The sequence below is a fragment of the Rhinatrema bivittatum genome, chromosome 6 (assembly GCF_901001135.1).
Source record: "Rhinatrema bivittatum chromosome 6, aRhiBiv1.1, whole genome shotgun sequence".
In the NCBI taxonomy this organism is placed as follows: Eukaryota; Metazoa; Chordata; class Amphibia; order Gymnophiona; family Rhinatrematidae; genus Rhinatrema; species Rhinatrema bivittatum.
In genome coordinates this window covers 273,968,080-273,982,963 of record NC_042620.1, presented here as the reverse complement: position 1 = coordinate 273,982,963, position 14,884 = coordinate 273,968,080, and the positions used below count along the sequence as shown (strand labels likewise).

At 46.8% G+C, this 14,884-nt stretch overlaps 1 protein-coding gene across 2 annotated transcripts in view; it reads right to left on the bottom strand.

Annotated features, from left to right (window-relative positions):
• NLGN3 (neuroligin 3) overlaps positions 1 to 14,032 on the bottom strand; it is a 305,227-nt gene extending 291,195 nt beyond the window's left edge. For both annotated transcript variants that reach the window (XM_029607233.1, XM_029607234.1), the window contains exon 1: positions 13,904 to 14,032. The gene's annotated coding sequence lies outside the window, so the exon portion shown is untranslated. The remainder of the gene's footprint in view (positions 1 to 13,903) is intronic.
• Positions 14,033 to 14,884: the final 852 nt, after the last annotated feature.

The window sequence follows — 14,884 nt, the reverse complement described above, 5'->3', positions numbered from 1 at the left end:
AATCTTAGAAGAAACGGATCAGTCCCCTGTTTTGACAAGAATATTTGAGAAATGGAAAGAATGGACACCATTTAAGATTTCCTTGTGAAGAGTTTCAAAGACTTTTTACCACCCTACTGGATATATCTGACAATGCAATCCTACGAGAATCTCATTACAAGTTTTTATGGCAGGTGTATATCACACCCTACAAAGTCTACAGATTTAAATTAACTTCTTCGGATATCTGCCCAAAGTGCCGCAATGGGACGGGAACTTACCCACATTGTTTCTGGAAATGCCCACTGATAGCAGCATTTTGGAACAAGTTAATTTCTTTATGTAACCATCTACTCCACATTGAGCTGCCTCCAGACCCAAATCTGTGGCTCTTCGGTGTAGTGACACAGGCTGCCCAACAGTTAGACCTGGGGACTCACCTCTTTCTCAAACAAGTTAGCCTGATAGGCAGAAAGGTAATTCTAACTTGCTGGCTGGACCCCCCAAGGGCCCCAACTATGAACACTGGTTTCAGAAAATGATCCACTTATGCTCCATGGAATATGTAATAGCCAGGGGCTTCAGATATATATTTTATTTTATTTTTTAAGTTTTTATGACGTTTTTGCCTCTATGGCCATTTCAAATGCTCTCTTAGCCTGTTTTATCAATGTTTTACATTTAACTTGAGAATGCTTATGCTTTTTCTATTTTCTTCAGATAGATCCTTCTTCCAATTTTTGAATGAAGATCTTTTGGCTAAAATAGCCTCTTTCACCTCACCTTTTAATCACGCCGGAAATCGTTTGGCCTTCCTTCCACCTTTCTTAATGCGTGAAATGCATCTGGACCGCATGTCTAAGATGGTATTTTTAAATAATGTCCACACCTGTTGCACACTCTAAACCTTTGTAGTTGCACCTTTCAGTTTTTTCTAACTAATTTCCTAATTTTATCAAAATTTCCCTTTTAAAAGTTTAGTGTAAGAACTGTAGATTTACTTATTATTTCTCTTCCAGTTATTATTCAAATTTGATCATGTTATGATCACTATTGCCAAGTGGCCCCACCACCGTTATCTCTCTCACCAAATCCTGTGTTTCACTAAGAATTAAATCTAAAATAGCTCCCTCTCTCGTTGGTTCCTGAACCAATTGCTCCATGAAGCAGTCATTTATTCCTTCCAGGAACTTGACCTCTCTAGCATGTCCTGATGTTACATTTACCCAGTCAATATTGGGATAATTGAAATCTAAAAGTATGTCAGAAGCACCTTGCACATAAGGTAATCCACAAAGTCACAGGTGCAAGTAAAGAGATCAAAGTCCCATTCACTTAATATAACAATTTATTAACCATGAATAAAGTTCATATATTATTTAATTCGGCAACTCCATATCAGTAGTGACAAGCATGTAGTTTTCTATGTCCCCCGACACGGTCCCGTGTTTCGCGGAGGCTGCATCGGGAGGGACCCAGAGAAATCATTCATATCTAAAATGTGATATAACATAGTATAAGAAACGGAACACACACTGCCAAACAAGTAGTAACTTTAAAGTACACATACCCATTCCATTCTTCCAAACTATATTCCCAATCAAACTGCTGCACAAAAGGAGTGATCTATGTGATAAGATGCCCCTGTCCATTGTTATACGTGGGGAAAACATCCCGAATGATAAAGACACGGGTTATTGAACACTGTTCGAATATAAGATCCTCTAGAATCGATGAACCTCTGGTGTCCCACTGGCTCCAAGCTGAACACTCGATTGACTCGCTCACGTACTCCGTGTTGGAGGTGGTCTCGCCCCCTCCACGGGGAGGAGACTTCTCCGGTGCGCTGGGCCGGAGAGAGCAGCGATGGATCCACACTTTAAACACAGTAGCCCCTTCTGGCCTCAATAAAGATATCGAATGGCACCTATTCTACTAACTTCTTTTGGCAGTGTTTATTGACAGGTGCCTGCTGATTGTTGTATCTCGCGAGATTCTGTCTCCGCGCCTTTTTCTTTAAATGGCTGTCAGATTACAGGGTTAGTGCGCTCCTGAGAAGAATGGAATGGGTATGTGTACTTTAAAGTTACTACTTGTTTGGCAGTGTGTGTTCCGTTTCTTATACTATATTATATCACATTTTAGATATGAATGATTTCTCTGGGTCCCTCCCGATGCAGCCTCCGCGAAACACGGGACCGTGTCGGGGGACATAGAAAACTACATGCTTGTCACTACTGATATGGAGTTGCCGAATTAAATAATATATGAACTTTATTCATGGTTAATAAATTGTTATATTAAGTGAATGGGACTTTGATCTCTTTACTTGCACCTGTGACTTTGTGGATAATTGAAATCTCCCATTATTATTGCACTGCCAAAATGGTTAGCTTCCCTGATTTCATCATCCACCTCATCATTTTGGTCAGGTAGACGGTAGTATACTCATCTCACTATACTCTTACCCAACACACATGGGATTTCTACCCATAAAGATTCTATTGTGCATTTAGTCTCTTGAATCTTTATGCTGTTGAACCATATACCCCTCTCAGAAATAAAGCACCCCCTCCCCCACAAAGTTGATGCTCCCTATTATTGCGATATAATTTGTACCTTGGTATAGCACTGTCCCTTTGGTTATCCTCCTTCCACCAGGACTCTGCCAATTATGTCTATCTCATCATTCACTGCTCTACACTCTCTCATCTTACTTCTTAGACTTCTAGCAATAGCAAACAGACATTTCAAAATGTGGTATGTTTGTTTTTTGTATTAACAACCTCTTTTTCATTTTTTAGGGATAATTTTGGAAAGTACATCTCTCCAATGATGAGAGGCTACTCAGGTCGGGGCTCTTCAGCTAGAAAAAGATGGCTGAGAGGGGACATGATAAAAGTCTATATAAAATCATGAGTGGGTGAAATAGGTAAATAAAGGATGGCTATTTATCCTTTTAAATAATACTAAAACAAGGGGACACTCAATGAAACTAACAACCAGCAGATTTAAAACACATTGTAGAAAGTACTTTATCACTCAGTGCACTAGCAAGCTGTGGAATGTGTTGCCAGAGGATGTGATCAAGGCGACGAGCATAGCGGGCTTTAAAAGAGGTTCGGACAAGTTTCTGGAGGAAATGTCTGTGATGAGGCTTTGTCAATCACTAACATTTGCTTCCAAGTAGCTTTTCCAGCAATGGGTGGGTGGGGTTGATATTTGGGATTCTTCCCCTTGCCATAATTCTATCTTTTTTGGGGAAAGAGTTCAGTGGGGTATAAAATCCCCTGGAGCATGTTCAGTGATTTAGTGGGAAGGCAGCTCGAGAGGAGGAGTAGAGCTTGGCTGTTTGGTCACTGTTTCATCCCTGGGGGTTTTGATTTGCAGTGGAAGAGTTATGATTCGAGTAGAGCTGAAGAGACTTTTGAGAAGATTGATTCAGCCTAGAGAGAAGAGCATCCCCCCAGGATCCTGAAGGGCTGCAATCAAAGGTGTTTTTTTTTTGCCTGAGCAAACAGAGAATGCAAGGGTGAGAAGACGTTGGGATTCTTAACCAAAAAACTCAAGAGACCTGGAACTTTTGAGATTTGGATTACAGTTTGGGTGGGTTTTCTTTTTTTTTTTTTTACCAGTTTGACTTTGGGATCTTTTTTCCATCCTTTGACCTGGAACTACACTCCAATAACCATACCCTTCAAGAGGAGGGGAGTTCCTAGAAGGAAATCTGAAATGGACAAGGAAATGATGGTTTTCATCACTTTAATCTTTTTGCTGCAAATTTAATTTTTTCATTTCTGGCATGGTTACTCATTTTAAGTGAAAGTAAACTGTTTATTTTGAACACCAGCCAGGACTCTGTATGGTTAATTTTCTAGGGCTCTTTCCTCTTGCTACTTAACTCTTTCTGTTCATTTTTGCTTCCTTGCTCCTATTTTGGACCACGGTACACTTGGTGGGCATCATCCAGTTGGAGTGTGTGTTTGTATACGAAAGAGATAGTGACTGTTCCAGAGGCCCAGGAAGATAACCCCCCTGGACGTGAAGCCTGGTAAACCGTAACATCCCTGATGAGATTTACAGCACAAAGATGGGGGTTGGTTACATGTCCACAACACATTATTAGCCAGTGTCAGGACTTTGTGAGGGAGGAGTGCAGGCAAGGCCAGTGCTGGGGGACAGTAAGAAGGGGCACTGGTAGATTCAGGACTCTGTGAAGGAGAGAGAATGTCACAGATGGTTCCAGTCCTGGGACAGGGATGTGAAAGCCCCTTCCTGCCTGTGGATGAGGAGAAACGGTGGGGCTGTAACCGCTGTGCCCCCAACTCTCAGCACGCTCTGGCTGTGAAGACACTGCTCTAAGGAAATCTTTCCTCCCTTTCTATGCACTGGTGGAGCTGACATTACACAATCCCAGATTCACACGTCACCATGACAACAGCAGCAGCCAGACCTTTATTCACACTGGCTTTCTTCTTCCACCAAATTGATTTCTGCTGCTCTCCCCCTCCCCCCCACCAGACTCCGCGTTAACCCCTACCTTCCGGGAACGCAGCAACCCCAGCAATGTAGCCTCCCGCCCTCCCTACCCCAATCACAGCATCGTTTCCCCAGAGGTCAGCCCTGTGAGCTGGATCCCCAGCAGGAGTTCAGGGAACTGGGCAGCTCCCCACACAAACAGCACCAAGAGGGAAAGGCAGCTCCTAGCAACATGCTGCCGGATCCCCAGCCCAGAACCTTTCCGGGCCTGCTTCCTTTTCCCCACTGGACACACCCCGGTACCTTTCTTTACTGACCCAAAGCAATAAGCAAGAACGGCAGGACTTTTAAGGTGACCTTGAAGGATTCAGTGTGGGCTTTCTGAGGATCGCCCCCTGCTTTCACACTGGCATGCTACAGAAGAGGATGACTTGTACGCCTTTTTCCTGTTGGAGCTTGTCTGTTCTTCCTACGGATGATTTTATACATTTTTTTTACACTGAAGTACAGCTCCCAGTTCATGCCAGTCTCTCTTTCTTCTTACAGATTTTTCTATCCTCTGGATGGAAGGAAGAATATTTTCCCCTCAAGTCCCTCTGTCAGGTTACTGACAAAGATATATGGGGGGGTGGGGGGGGGTGTCAACATTCAAAGGCCTTTAGCCAGATAACACACAAGTTATGCAGCCACATGGCACGTTTTCTTTTTTTAATATTAGGTCACTTCTCCGGCTGGATTTTAGCTGGACAAGTCATTATCCAGCTAAAACCTATCCAGATAAGAAAGAGGCATTCCGGGTCAGGTAAAGTTAGCTGGAAAATTTAGCCAATTTTGTAGCTTTATACAGGCCCCAGAGCAGGTCTAAAGTACGGCGAATAACTTGAGAGTTCACCAGCTATATTGCAAACAAGAGAGGCGATCAAGTGCAATGCTGACAGAAAATAAAGTATCTTGTGCACAAAAGCAAGCCCCTGCCACCCTTCAAATCCCTCTGAAATCAATTATTTCAGATCGTCCAGGCTGGCCTCCCCCTCAACCCTAACCCTCCTAGTACACAGCAGGGAAGATACCCTGGGCCGGGCATGGCTGTCGCTGCTTACCACAATCTGGGCAGATGATTTTCAATGTAAAAGGTACCGGGAGGCTTACGGTTGGGTTGTGGGGGAGTTAGAGGAAGACTGAATCTTCAACATTTCGATGGCATGGGGAGCTGAGCTCATACCACTTCAACATGTGAAATAAATTGGTATCAGAGGGATTTGAACAATGTCTACACTTTACTGAAGCCCAGAGAGCGCCAAAGTCTACGATACCTCTCTGGATCCACCATGGTGCGCCCCCTCAAAACTCAATCAAAGCTCTGACCAAAGCCCCCTCTCCTTCTGAAGTCATGTTCTCTCTCTTATTTTACTGTTCCCCTAGCTATGCCATTACACTGTTAGGCGTGTAGTCGAGTTCTCCCTCTCCCCACACGTGCACAGCAGGACTAGAGCTGTGTGTCTCTCCACTTCCTCAGAAACTCCCCCCTCTTCTGCTGGTCCATGAAGATAGGGTGGCTGGCAGCACTGTCCTGAGCCTTTTAAGAATCAGGGGAGCACACCCTCAGGTCCCTATGGCCTTATCTGCACTCCTTTCTGCAAATACTTCGAGTACCCCCTCATCTGGAAATGGATTTCTAATTATTTCACCTTTGTTAACCACATTTCCTTTTGCTTTATGTCTGAGCACAAGAACTTATTTCAACTTTTCTGCCTTCTGCTGCTCTTCCTCTTTGCATATTCCACTTTCTTCTTTTTTTGCCTCTCCCTCATGTGGCGGGGGTCTCCCTTGGAAAGGAGTCCGGGTGTAGGAGACTGATAGACTTGAGGAATGAATGAAGACTGTGGATATACTGTAGAAGGGCAGAAGCTATCACTTACTGCTACATTCCTCTGCTCTCATGAACAGTATTATGTCTGGTAAAACTGCACACGATGCAATGCATGGAGAGTAACATGTGGGAAGAGTGATTAATGAACCTTGATGAGATATGTTCCTCTTTAAGAGAGTGTCCCCCTCAGTATAAAATGCTGGGCTTAGGACTCGGCAGGAGCTGCTGGAGGGAACCCATCCAGGGTCTGAGTGCGCCTAGGGAGGCCTCGCTTATGAGAAGGCCCTGGAAGGGGAGAGAAGTTTCTTCTCAAGGGGAAATATAACCAGCAGACCTGACTTGAATCCCCGAGTTGGAGGATTTCGTAGCTCCCTCAGTCGCTGGGAAGAAAATGGCGTGAAGAAGCCTCAGAGGGGGTGAGAGCTGGGGACAGTCCTTTGCTATTGCTTGTATATAGGCATCAGAAGAAATGTGTGAAAGGTTACTTTGAGAATGGAGAGAACTGCTGTGTGTCTATGAATGCACGTAAGTGCCATACGTTAGCCTAAGACTGTGAGAGCCGCTGTCTGCTGAGAAAGGGAAGAATTTGTGGCTGAAGAGAGAGGACGCTGTATTCTCCGTGGGGAGATGTTGTAAGTAGTTTTCCTAACCAAGGGGAGGATTATATAAACTGTTGAAGAGTGCATTACACCCTGCCTTCTACTTTTGTAACCATCGCAGCCCAGCTCTGGAAGCTTTAATCAGTTCTCTCTGCTGCTAAAACCGGAAATTGGAAAATATCTTTACAGCCAGTCCCCATTTTTCTGATGCTAGTGTGTTTTGGTGGCTCAGTGAAGGGATTCTCTGGAAGTGGGCCCCTCTCCAGTTCAGGATGTTTTATACCCTCCTGCCTCTGGGCACAGGTTCACTACACCACCTGGCTCGACCCCTCGTAGGACACCAGCACTGAGTTCACTCAGGCGCTAGACCCTCTCACATTTTGTGGGCTCCGTCCAGGTTGGGTTAACACTTCCATATCTAGAGGTGCCTTTATCTCTTCCTTGTTCGATTGGGAGTTTTTGCTCCTCTAACCCCCATCCCCCTCCCTTCTGACTGATAATTCTACCTGTCCTCCCTTGACTGTGAATTTTCTGACTGAACTTCCTGCCTCTCTTACCATTCTGTTCCCTCCCCATGGAAGCAGAGCACTGTATTTTCCCTCTTCCTTTAAATAACAATTTCTTGCTCACTACTCCCCTTTCATTGCTGCCCACAGTTCCCCCATTATCCTTTGGCTCTGGGGCTCCTGGCAGGTCCTCTGCATCCTAAAGTCCAGGGATCTGTTCGGTTGAAGTCTGAATCTAATATTGAACCATACAGCGCGGCGATTACTGGAATTCCTCACCATGAACCCCAGCAACACCGTCATCATTTGACAGTACAAGATCCAGCTTAGGCTCCTGATAGGATAAATCCAGCACCTCTCCACTCCCGCCTAATGCTGCGGAAGGCAGAATCCGGTCCACATGAGGAAGTTGCCTCAAACCACCTCGGCTCGTTTCAGGGCAGCTGATAGTAAATACAGTCTCTCCTCGTCATCTCAGCTCTGTCCCAGGCGGCGCCTCCCGGAGTCTGCAGCTCAGCCATTCCCAGCTCTGAATGTCGGGAGCTGTGCCTGCTGGCGGGGATGCTGGCAGCTGTATCATCAGTCCATCCCCCCACCTTTGTATCCCAGTATTCTCTTGCTAACAGTAGCGACTGTGGGACTGCAACCAATATATGAGCTACGAGTCCATTCCTAGGCTCCCATTAGGTCCCAATGCAGCCCATCCCCCCACCCCCCCCCCGTAATTTAGGTTTTCACCCTATGCTGTCCTATTTCGTCTTATTCTCCGTTCTCCATTTGTTCCCTGAATCCTTTATGACCGCTCATCTTTGTGCTCTCTTAACATGAATTATTATTAACATTCAAATACGTTACAGGCTTCAATAAATTATGGAAAAGTGAAATTTTCCACAGGAAGAAAATTCAAGGACAAGGGGACAGTCCATGAAACCAATAACCAGCCGATGTAAAACATCACAGAAAGCACTTTGTCACTCAGCGCACAACCAGGCTGCGGAACCTGTTGCCAGAGGACGTGATAAAGATGATGATAAATTCCTGGAGGAAAAGTCCATAACACATTATATCCAGGTAGACTAAAGAAAGCTGCTGCTATCCCTGGGCCTGAGTAACAGGAATTAGATCTAATTTATGGGATCTGCCAGGTACTTGTGACCCGGACTAGCCACTGTGAGAGAGACTGGACAAGGGGATCGATGGGCCTTGTTCTGACCCGGCATGTCATTTCTTATGTTCTTATGGGGTCAAGATGTGAAGCTGCAGGGAGGAAGGTTCAGAGGAAACCCTTCTTTAGAGACTGGGTGGTGCATTCCTGAACATCCTCCCCACAGAGTTAATTACAATGAAACCCATGAGAGAATGCAAATGTGTCCGACACAGACCCGGAGCGCAATGATAAAGTAGATGGGGGAGGGGAACTGAGTGTGAATTTCATGGGAAATTATAGAGGGCCACGTAGGAAGAATGGAAGCTCTATGCAACCTGCATAGAGCAGTCGTGGTAATATCTGAATAGCCATGCTATGACTGTGTCAGGCTTCCAAGAAGGCTGAGGTAACCTGCATGGAGTGGCCATCGTTATAGCCATGAGGGAATATTTCAACAACAGTCTCACTAGTTTTAGGGGCTGTTTAGATTATTGCAAAGCCTGGTGCTAAGATTTCCAGCTGTTGCATTATGTACGAGACCTGTAAAAAACAAAGACGCCAGCAGAGGGCAGCACTGTGACTGAATTTAAACATGCCTGGGATGGATATAGAGGGCAGTGGATGGGATAGGGCAGACAGATTGGATAAACGACATGAAGGGTGTTGGTTTAAGAATATTATAGTAATTTACTCTATTATTATTCACTTTCTCCCATAATTACTAGTTTGTTGTCTCTCTTTCTATCAGTAATGTGACCTCCTTATGACTTCATTCCTCACTCTACTGCTATTGCTCATGTCTGGCCACATCACAACTCCATAAGAACATAAGACTTGCCATGCTGGGTCAGACCAAAGGTCCATCAAGCCCAGTATCCTGTTTCCAACAGTAGCCAATCCAGGTCACAAGTACCTGGCAGGATACCAAGGGGGGATAGATTTATTTACTTATTGCATTTGTGCGTCTTCTACACCAAGGCCCAAAATGACTCACAACAAAACGTATGTAGATTCCATGCTGCTTATCTCAGGGATAAGCAGTGGATTTCCCCAAGTCCACCTTAATAATGATTTATGGACTTTTCCTCCAGGATCTGCCTAAATCTTTTTAAAATCCAATTATATTAATGGCTTTCACCACATCCTCCAGTAATGAATTTCAGAGCTTAATTATGCATTGAGAGTAAAAACAAATCTTCTCTCTTTTTGTCTAACCCGAACCATAACTTTTTCATTCTGATTTCATGATCCACTACTGTTCAGCATATCCTCTTCCATCAATCTCTCTGGGACTATCACTCCATCTCAATTAAATCTACTGATCCTCTTCATCTTCAACTGAACAAACCCTCCCACTTTGCTCTTACACTCTTTCCAGTATCATCTGCTGCCCCTATTCCTCTGTCCATGGCAGACGGGGGACCTCATCTCTACTTCTGCCTGATTAACTCCTCTGGCATTCTTTCCTTCTATATATATATATATATATATATATATATATATATATATATTTATATATATATTAGAATAGTTTACTTATATAGAGTATGAATAAAGTAAGTCTACTAACATTCTTTTTTATCACCCTCCTAATCCTACCCTTTCTTTCTTCAATGACCTTGATGACAATGAGGAGGAGGAGGAGAGGAAGACAAAGGGGTAATGCAGAAGATGGGGAGGAGGAGAGATGGGAAAAGGGATCTCAGACAGGCAGATAAGAGGGGACAGGAAAAATTCTTGAAAATGGAGGATGACAATGAGATGGCAAGGAGGAGGAGATGGGAACAGGGATGGTTGAAGATGGAAAATGAGGAGAGATGGATCAGGAAGGAAATTGAGAGGCTACCAGAAAACAAATGGCTCAGGACTTAACAGGGAAGCAGATAGGAAAACATTTAGATGAATATGAAGGATGAGAAGGCTGAGGGATGAGAAGAGGCAGAGAAAGGGTCGGCAGAGGATGGATGGAGCTTTAAGCTGCAATGGATGGATGCTTAGGAAATTGGGAGAGAGAGGACTGTATTCATGGTGAGGAAAAGGGATAGGAATGGATGGATTATCAGAAGATGGGGCGAGTGATGGCTAAAGGTAGACGCAGAGGATGGATGGGTGCTCAGCATGTGGGTAGAGGTTTGGCTAAACATGCGTTATTTTCAGAACAGAGAGAGAGAGGGATGGCTGAAGATGGACCTTCAGGAGATGGAAAGGGGATGATTGAAGGGGGGAGGGGATTGATAATGGGTGAGATGCTCAGGGGGTGGGGCTAGGTGGATGGATGGGATGCTCGTGGACGTAGTGACTGAGGATGTGTAGGTGGGATGTTTGGGATGGTATTGGCCAAAGGTGGATAATTGGGAAGATTAGGGGTGATTAGTCTAGAAGAATGGGATGAACGAGGTGAGGGAGGTTGGAGCTTGATTGATGGCATAATTGAGGTAGAGGGGGATTGGGGCTGGATGGATAGGATGTTCAGAGGGAGAGGGGCTAGATCAGTGGAATGCTTGGAGTGAGGAGTCTAGAGCTGAATGGATGGGATGCTTGATAATGTCATGGATGAATGGATGTGCTTTCTGGGATGATAGGGCTGGATGGATGGGAGGGGTATGGATGAGGCTTTGAGTATAGAAGAATGGGTTGCTTGGGGAAGGTGCAATTTGAAGCTGGATGTAAGGGATGTTTGGGGTGGGGTGAGAAGGATGAGATGCTCATGTGTGGGGTTGGGTCTAGATGAATGGGATGCTCAAGATGGGGGAGAATTGGGGCTAGATGATGGAATACTCGGGGGGTTGTGGTTTAGGGTTAGATAGATGGTATGCTTGGGGTTGGGGGAGTTGGTGAAACATGAATAGTATACTCAGATGGAAGCTGGTTCCAGATGTATGGGATGTTCAAGGGAATAGAGAGGAATGAGCTGGATGAATGAGATGATGGATGAGATGCTTACTGGATGTGTTTTGGGACAGACAAATGTGTTGCTTAGTGGAGAGGGAGGGGATAGATGGTTGGATTGACTGGTGGTGGGAAATGTTTGTAACTGATTTTATTGGCTGGATGAGATGGTATGCTCAGGGGAGAGGGCTTGAATAGGTAGGTTGCTGGATGGATGGAAGAATTGCCTGGGTAGGGCCAGGATGACGACTGAAATGCTCAGAAGTGTGAGGATGAATAGGTGATGTGCTTGGCGGGGCTGTGGAGATGAGGGAGATGCTATGAAGGGAGGGGAGATAGAGAGGATGCTTAGGAGGTATGTTGCAAAGAAGGATGGAGGAATAGATGGATGGAATGCTTAGGAATGGAGAGCGTCAGAGATGAACAAATGGGATTATCAGCAGGTATAACGTTGGGGAAATGGATGGAATACTTGGGGTAAGAGTTTAGGTCGATAGATAGGATGCTAAGGGTTTGCAAGGAATGGATAAGTAAGATGTTCAGGGGGTTGGGGATGGATGTGTTAGTTGGGATGCTGAAGAGGGGGGAGCTGAAAGGATGGATGAAATGCTCAGGGCTGGCATTGGATGTGTAGTTGGGATGCTGAAGAGGGGGGAGCTGAAAGGATGGATGAAATGCTCAGGGTTGGCATTGGATGTGTAGTTGGGATGCTGAAGAGGGGGGGAGCTGAAAGGGTGGATGAAATGCTCAGGGCTGGGGTTGAATGGGTAGCTGGAGGGAAGGATGGGATGCTGATTGGCCGGGCTGGGATGCTCAAGGAAGAGGGCTAGAGATATATGGGTTGCTGGGTGGTGGATGGATGAAATGCCCGGGTGGGGAAAGGGGCCTGACAGGGATGCAGAGCAGGGAGGGCCAGGTAGGTACTAGTAGGAATACTCGAGGTGGGGGGAGCTTGGGGATGTATAGTTTGGATGTTTGGGGAGGGAAAGAGCTAGGGATCAATAAAGGGAATGGATAGGTGGGATGCTCCTGGGGATAGATCCATGGGCTGTTTGGGAAGAGGGGTGAAGGGATAGATAGATAAGATATTCAGAGAGGGGGAGCTATAGAGAGATAAGCATGATACTCAAGGGGGATGAGGGAGGTGGAACCAGGAGGAATGTACAGGATGGGATGCTTGGGTAGAGGCTGGAAATAGTAATCTTGGGGGAGGGAAGGCTGTGGAGGGATAGGTGGGATGCTTGGAGGGTGCAGAGGGATAGGAGGGATGCTGGGGTAGCTATGCAGGAATAGGTAGGAGGTTCGGAGGGGGGGGGAACACTCCATGAAGAGGATATTTGAAGGGATGGTAGAGGAGAGATAGAGGGTAGAATGGAGATCTGGGGAAATGAGAAAGCAGGGCCAGCTTTAGGCTCAGTGCTCTCCATCTCTCCGCCCCCCCCAAGAGTGTAAAATATCAGCTTCACTCATACCAACACCTGCAGCTTCGCTCTTCCCTTCCATTCTCCCCTCCTGGCTCTGAATGTCTATCCCAGCCCTTCCACACCTTCCGTCACTGCTCCCCTCCTTTCATCTCTGCCCCCACTTCCGTTTTCCCGTTCTCACTCTTAACTTCTATCCCTGCTCCCTCTTCTCCCATTCCTGTCCCCCTATGTCTGCCATCCTTCTCTCTTCATTCTTACTTTCTGTTCTTGCCCCTTCCTTCCATGCTGACAGGAGCACAGCACTGGGGGTCCAGCCCTTCTGAAGGCCATCAGTGTCTTAGAGTATACAGGGGAGAGAGGCGCTGGTGGCAGGCACCAAATTTTGGAAGGACCGGGCCCCCAAGGCCTGTTGAGGGGGGGGGGGGTGCGATGGCAGCAGCACCTTGACTTCATGGACTGCAGGGGAAGTGATTCTTCTTAACGGGGCTGGTGGGGAGCACAGGAGGCAGCAGCGACCCTTCTTCAGCCCCATGCTGGGAAGGGCCTGGCCTCCCTTAGTGCTTGGCACTCTGTGCCACTGCCCTGGTCTCACGTCTCAAAAGCCGGCCCTGGGGGGGGGGGGGGGGGGAGGGAGAGAGAGGCTCCAGGTGCTGCAGGGGATGATTAGGTGGAGAGGGATGCTCTGAGGGAAAGGAGGAAGGGGGAAGAAAAGCACCAGAGGATGCTGAAAGGGGATACTGATGGTGTGCACCTGGCCGGTGGGGGAGGGGGGGGGGGAGAGGAAGAGATGAGAGGAGGATGCCCAGGAGATGCTCTGAGCAGGGAGATAGAGGGTGGGGATGGCGGATAGTGAAAGGGAATGGAAATGGAAATGAGATGCACCAGGGGACGAAGGGTATGTGTTGGGAGCGGGGGGCGTACAGATGCTCCGGAGGAGAAAAAGGGAATAACCTTGAGGGAGGGGGTGCTGGGAAGAGATGGTGGGGAGGGAGAGGGAGGTGCTCTCTCACCTGCTGCGTCGCCTCCGGCTCTCCGCGTCTTTCCCTCGTTGCCCTCCCGACGTCTGTCCGCCTCTCCCCTCCGTCTCTCTCCGTGTCTCCGGCTCCCTCCCTCCGTCTCTCTCTCCGCCGCGGGTCCGCGCGCGCGCCTCCGCCGTCCTGGGCATTCCAGAGCTCGTGCCAGGGCCATGAGGGCGCGCGGCGCGTGCCCGACGGCGCCCCTTAAAGGCGCAGCTCCTCGCTGTCTGCCTGTCTCCCCTCTCTCATCAAGACATCTCTGCTTTATTCTTTTCTAGTAATGGATTATAGTAGAAGGGTCAGCGGGAGAAGGGAATCAGCAGCTCTCCTCCTCTTTCTCTACCTCCGCTCGCCTCAGTCTCTTCAGCGTTCTGTGCTGTATTCAAGCTTTTACATGACGCAGACTGGCACCTGCATGAGGCTCTAATAAAGATTTTGCTTCGTTGGATTTTTGGCTCTAATAAAGATCCAATCTTCAGCTATCAGTGCTGTATTCAGACTTTACGTGAATTAGTGACTCTCCTGCAAGGAACTCTGAGGAAGATCTTTTCTTCAGCTGTCTGTGGTATATTCATGCCGAATTTGCATCAGTGCAACTGGTGAATGGAGCTCTGTGCTGTATTCATGCTGCATTTGCATCAATGCAATTCCTGCATAGAACTCTGAGGACGATCTTCTCTTCAGCTGTCTGTGCTGTATTCATGCCGTATTTGCATCAGTGCAACTGCTGAAGGGAGCTCGGTGCTGTATTCATGCTGCATTTGCATCAGTGCAATTCCTGCATGGAGCTCTGAGGAAGATCTTCTTTTCAGCTCGCTGAGCTACATTCATCAGTGCAGCTCCTGCATATAGCTGAGCTTTATGCATCAGTGCAGCTCCTGCATGGAACTCTGAGGAAGATCTGCTCCTTAGATGTCTGTGCTGTCTTCAGGCTTTACATGTATCAGTGACACTCCTGCATGGGGTACTGATAAA